General features: G+C 33.4%; 1 non-coding gene across 1 annotated transcript; it reads right to left on the reverse strand.

Annotated features, from left to right (window-relative positions):
• Nucleotides 1–4,860: 4,860 nt before the first annotated feature.
• LOC123238342 lies at nucleotides 4,861–4,963 on the reverse strand. The gene has a single exon (XR_006505541.1). It is a non-coding gene; the product is annotated as a U6 spliceosomal RNA (small nuclear RNA).
• Nucleotides 4,964–6,818: the final 1,855 nt, after the last annotated feature.

Consider the following 6,818-nt stretch of genomic DNA (forward strand, 5'->3'; position numbering starts at 1 on the left):
CTCCTTCTTCTGGAGAATTCTCCCAGAATCTCTCTGGTCCCAACTGTCAGTAACTGTCACCAACGGCCTTCTTCTGGCTCTTTTTGTCCCATCCCCCATCCTTACAGTATGAAAAGTAGGGAGGTCATATAGGATATATTGTAAAGTCATTCCATTGTTTGGAAACCTTCAATGAGTCTATCAAACCATCTAAACTCTTAACTTTTCAGTTGAAATTATGTAATCTGTTACATATATATGTATATATATATATGTGTATACACACACACACACACACACACACACACTGTAATGTATAGAAATGGTCAGCCATTTTCTATAGGTGCAACAGAGCAGTTTGCCCCTTTAGAACACAGAACCTGGCAAGGCAGCCCTGGGCATGTGCCAATCTGGCAGTTGGGAAAGGATTATAAATTGGGGTACACAAATCCCTCAACTCCTCTTCTTCTTTGGGTTGGGAGGCAGGAGGTTGTCTGCTGTCCAGGCCCTGGGAGGAGAGAGATTGGTATAGGCAGGCAGACAGGGTTGCCTTAATATTGATAAAGCCACTGAGCCTTAATTATCAAACAAGATTATCCCATCAAACATCCAGAATTAACAACAGGCTTTGAGCCAGGGGAGACTCTCAAAGTCCCCAGGACTCAGCACCTAGGCCAACTTTCTATTTAGACATTACCACAATTTATTATACTTAATATTAGGTTAAACTTAATAAGGTTCACCTTACTTCCCTCTCTCCCATCTCCCAATTTCCTTCCTTCAATCAATCCAATAAACTCAGTTACTCAACAAGCCTATGTCAGTCTTTACTTATAAACTGATAGTGTACCTTATTGAGGACAAGTCATCTTCATTTAACATCGTAGTCAGATCATGGAAATTAGCCTAGCTGATCTAAATACATCAAAATCAACCTTGGGCTAGGATTATAAATATTGTTAAGGTCCCAGGAATTCAAGACCAACTTCCTAGATACCTCTAAGCCAACTGATTCTCTGGGAACTGTTATTAGGGCATCAAGCCTGTCATAGAATTCCATCACTCTTCAGTGAAGCTTTATCAGGCAGTTGTAGGAAGTAAACCTCTATCTTTCACAACTTGGTTAAACACCACTGCTTCACTGAATGAATAAATAATAGGACCTTAACCACCCCTCATAACAACATGTACACATATATTATATGTATGTTATGCATAAAATTGTGTTATTATTATATTAATTTAGATAATATATGTTAATTAAATATATGTTAATACAATTATTTCAAATATATGTGTAATATGTACATAATCTGTATTATCCAGTTCTAACCTATTTTACTAGTGCCATCTTCCACTATTTCCTATGTTAACCCTCTAGTCCTACTCAGTTGATAATCTGATTTCTACTAAACATACACTGCATTTTTCGGCCTCTTATCTTTTTGATGCCATTCTTCTGGTCCAAAAGCCCATCCTCCAATCTTTGATTACTGAATACCGATTCATTTTTCAATATCTATGAAAGCTTTCTTGATCGGGTACCCTATGCAAGATAGAAAAGGAATCTTCCTTCTAATTTGTTAAAGTTCTTCCTGTCCATAGTTCTAACTAGTTTCATGTGTTGTAATTTTTTTTTAATTATGTAACCTGTATGTCAGTGGATATTTCCACAGGAAAGGGCCTAAATATATCTTGGAGAAACCCCCACTCCCCTAGTTCATTTGCTGTCCAAATTATCTGATTCTTTCTTATTTTATTTTATTTTATTTTACTTTTTTATCAGATTATATATTGATACAATTTTCAATAATCATTTTCTAACAGGTACTTAAAAAGGTAGCCATCAGCTTTCTATAGGAACTAAGAGACAAAAAAAGCTCAAATTTTGTAGTTTTATTTGTTAGGTAATAGGAACAGATAGGGTACCTAGGATTCTTATCTAAACCTAGAGAAATTTCCAATACTTCCTTCCCTCCTTCACCCCTTTAGCATGGTTGTCACTTTTTTATATTATGGGATACTATTCAGGACTTCAACTGTATTATATCAAGATTTCTTTTTTGCATCAGTGCTTCTAATAGCTTCTCCATTTGCCCTGCATGGCTTACCTCTCAAAATCTTGTCTGGCCTCAGTCTTCTGTCATTGCTCCTCATAAATTTTCCCACAGGTCTTCTTCCACAGTTCCAAAGTATATTTCCTCCATTACCAGAGGGTGTAGACCCTCATTAATCTACAGTCACTTGCACTAAGTTTTTTTGCTGATTCTTTGTAGTTTATCTCTCCTCCAGCAGATGGCATGCAGACCTCCTCCTGCCATTTAGCCCTGTTCTCTTTTCTCCTGATTCATTTTATTTTTTAGCAGATAATATCAATTTTGGTTTCCATCAAATGTACCAAATTGATATTTATAGAACTAGTTCTTCTTTCCTCTTTGGGCTTAGGAACCATAACAATCTCTTTTCCCTCTTTTCGTGTTTATTTATCTATATTACAGTCTGTATAATGATTCTATGGATTAGAAGGGAGAATACTGCTTGTTAACAATGTCCTTTCCAAAATTATTTCAACATTAAGTATGAATGATATGTTGGACTGATACCCAACTGGTAAATAACAGCCACCTCAATATTTTCCTTAAGCTTTTGTAGTATTATGTCACAGCTATTTGGTGTCTCTTTTTAGTCTATTTTTGATTAAGGTTACTATTTCTAAATATCTTAAAAGGAATAAAAAATGAGGATAACAAGAACTATAAACTGCTTGAGAATTTTATTTTATTTCTAAACTATTCTTTGTAATGCAATGCTCTATGGAGGATAAGGATGGCATTTTCCAAAGACTTTTATTATCCAGAATTGGCATAAACTCTCTAAAATTCAGGCTATCTCCAAATAGCTAGCATTTTTAATGTGTTACCTATTGTGTGTAAGCTGTCAAACATAGATTGTAGATGATTAAATTTATTTAATATTCCTTTTCCAAATGGCTCTTGTTAAAACCGTATCCTCTTTTCAGTAAGTGAAATGTTCCTGATTTTTTAAACCAGAAGAATAAGACTAAAACTCAAAAGACTCTAATCCAGATGTCCAAATATTTGAATACTACTTTTCCAAAAAAGAAAGAAGATTGAAGAATCACTTGAGATGTCATAAAAATTGTGCTGGAACCACAAATTGTGAAGAAAGAGCCAATAAAAAGCTACAGCTATTGAAAACTCCAAATGTGGCAGAATTTGACAATTGAGTAAATGTGAATAACATTGTATTATATAGAATAAGATGTCCTGATTTGCATATTTTAAAGTGTCTATGTTTCATTTTAGTTAAGTAATAATGTAAGGGCAATATTCTTATTGGCTATTCAAGCAAGTTCAGGATGGTGTTAATCAGAATTTTAAGAGCATTGCTGAAATGAGATTAGCCATTATCACATTAGATCAGCCATAATAATTAGTGTTCTGCCAGATGTGCAGGACTGAAGAGAAATCCATGTGAGCCATAGAGGAATTGGGGAGCAAGACTAAAAGGAAAATGATAATCTGTCTTATGTCATTGTATTTTGGTTTTCCAAGAAAAAACATGTTTAGCTGAAGAGCTCAATACCTATGTCAAAAAATAGGTTATTAGAGAAGATCTTGGTACTATGGATAGAGAGGTAGTTTAGCAATGATGGACTGAACACAATTGTTGAAGGCACAGAGCTTTCAGAAAACCTCATAGATACCAAAGACCTTTGAAATTAATGACAGTAAAAATCCTAAAATTTACTCCTATAGATTATATCATTTCTGGAACATTGACCAAAGGATGAAGCCAATATTTCTGAGAGTTACACGATATTTTGACATACCTTTGATTTAATTGATTTGGGTACTCCCTCTAATGACTGATCATCGTGATATACTCATGACTGCATATCTCATATGATTATTGCCCATGGTCTCCTATAAATCTGTCAAATGGGTTTCATTCTATTGGCTACAAGCTTCTGTTAGATATCTTGACTTTGCTTGGACATCAGTGCAGAATCTGACCATTTCTTCATCTACACTGCATGACTAATCTATCTATCTATCTATCTATCTATCTATCTATCTATCTATCTATCTATCTATCTATCTATCTATATACATATATACATATATATGCAAATATTTTGTCTATATTTAAATATACATATATCTTACATATATATGCATATATAATATATGAAAAAGCACACATACATAAATAAACACAACTATGTACATATTTCTTTCTTACCTTTTGGGTAACTCTCAATTTCACCTTCATAGAGACTGAGTTATTCCTTGAGTTTATAGCAGTCAGAATAGGCTAGCCAAAATAATAATTTGTTTTTAATCCCCATCTATTGATACATAAATTATAACTAAATTTTAAAATTCTCATATATTTTCAAGCTCATTTAAAATTTGATCTATCAATGAATTTGAGTTTGAATTCGCTGATGATAAGCTCATTTTCTACCATCCTGTTTTCACTTTTGATGCTACATTTTATTGACTAACTATGAATTCATATAACTCAAGCAATGAACATTTTAGGCCTTTACTTTGAAAGGAGAAAAATTAGTATCCCAACCCAAATCATTTATATAGTGAGATGAAAAATTCAATGGAAGTGAAGGATTTGGAATTTTTATATTGTTATTTCCTTAAACTTTTCACTAGAACAAAATTCCTATAAAAAATTTTAAGTACAAAAATATTCAATCTTATTGGGATCTATTTAATTTAAAACCTTTGCTAACACCTGTGATTTAGGGAGCCTGACTTTTTGACACAGTAAGAGAACTGCAAATTAGGGATATAGAAAATATTACATGAGGCCCAAAAGAAAGAAGAATTATTCTTTTATATATACATAGAATGCTTCACAAATCTGCATGTCATCCTTGCACAGGGGCCATACTAATCTTTTCTGTATCATTGCAATTTCAGTACATGTGCTGCCAAAGCAAGCATGATCATTCTTGAATAGGGAAATCATGGTACATTTAAAGGGGAGAAAATTTGACAAATCTCAAAAGATGTGTAGGAATTGAGAGGAAAGAGAATGAGATAGGAATAGAAGGGAGGACATTTCAATGGTAAGAATGACATGAGAAAAATCACCGATGTAGAAAAAAATTGCATTTGGATTAAGTAATTCAGTTTTTTTAAGTCTTAGAGAATAGTAGGGAAGAGTATGAGATGTTGTTTTCAAGAGTAAGGAGGCACAAGAGTGTGTACCTTGAAAAGATTCAGGAATTTGTTGGTAGGGCAACAGGAAACCACTGAACAGTTTAACATGAATAAGTGATATAATTAGATCTGTGCATAAGAAAAAGTAAACCAGTAATAGCATAAAAGATGGTTCAGAAGGAGACATGCTAAATGCAAGGCAACTAGTATTATTGGTGATATTCAAAGATATAAGTTTGAGAGAGTTGACTGGGAAAGTTTCATTAGGTGCTCCTATCCTCAGACGTGATATGTATTGGGAGTTCTGGTCATTTTTGATATCTATCTTCTCAATTTTAGGACTATGTGATTTGATGTCAATGCATGGTGTTTTCCATTCTCAACAGAATGAAAGATACCATTGAAGGTCAGCCTGCACAGTTTATCTTGTTTTATACCTTTATTAAACCATTACCTTTTATCTTAGAATCAATACTAAGTGTTGGTTTCAAAGCAAAAGAGTGCTAAAGTTTAAGTGTCTTTCTCAGGTCACATAGCTAGGAAACATTTGAATTCAGATTTGAACTCAGGACTTCTTGTCTCAAGGCCTGGTTCTCTATCTGCTGACCCATGAAGCTTCCTCTCAATACAATATTTAGTAATAATTTTCTCAATTTTTGCAATCAGTATTCTCTCCCTCCTTTTCCTACTCCCTGAGACAGTAGCTAATATAATATGGGTTATATATAACCCATATTATATTAGGGAGTATATATATATATATATATATATATATATATATATATACACATATGTTATCATGAATTGAATTTTTCTATGTTAATAATTTTGTGAAAGAAGATACATATTACTTACATAAGGAAAAAAACTTATGAATGAGATAAAGTGAAAAATTCTGTTTTGATTTATATTCAGACTCAATCAGTTCCTTCTATGGTGATAGCTATTTTCATCATGAGTCTCTTGGAGTTCTCTTGATTCCTCGTATTGCTCATAATAGTTCAGTTATTCATTGTTGATCATCATACATTCTTGCTATTACTGTGTATAGTCCAGAGTTTAAATTTTGATGTTTGTGACTCATCACAACCACAATTTCCACCATCATTATCACCATTTCCACCACCATCATATGCCTCAACAGTGCCCTTGCATGATACTAAACTTTAGTTCTTCAGAAATCATAGTTTTAGAGATGGAAGGAATCATAAAGGTCACGGAATACAATATCTTTATTTTACTGATAAGGGTGTTAGAGGGATTAAATTACTTGGTCAAAGTAATACATCCCTAAGTATTGAATCAATATGTCTAAAACAAGTGATCTTGACTCCAAGTACAGCACTCTGTCTACTGTACCATGATGCTCATGTGTATCAGTACATAACTTAACAGCTATTTATTTGTTACCTTTGGGTTCAAAGAGAAGCTATTCAAAAGCAGAGCTTAGAGAAGTGGCTTAAAGCCTATACAAATGCTAAATTCTCTGTATTTTCATCTAACCTTGAAGAATTCCAAAAAGGTACCAAATTTGGAATATAGAAAAAGAAAAACCTTTTTGGGGTCAGAAATAAAATGGCAATCACTGATCTGAAAACACTGCTGTGACACCATACACTCAGTCAGTGAATA

The sequence above is a fragment of the Gracilinanus agilis genome, chromosome 2 (assembly GCF_016433145.1).
Source record: "Gracilinanus agilis isolate LMUSP501 chromosome 2, AgileGrace, whole genome shotgun sequence".
NCBI lineage: Eukaryota > Metazoa > Chordata > Mammalia > Didelphimorphia > Didelphidae > Gracilinanus > Gracilinanus agilis.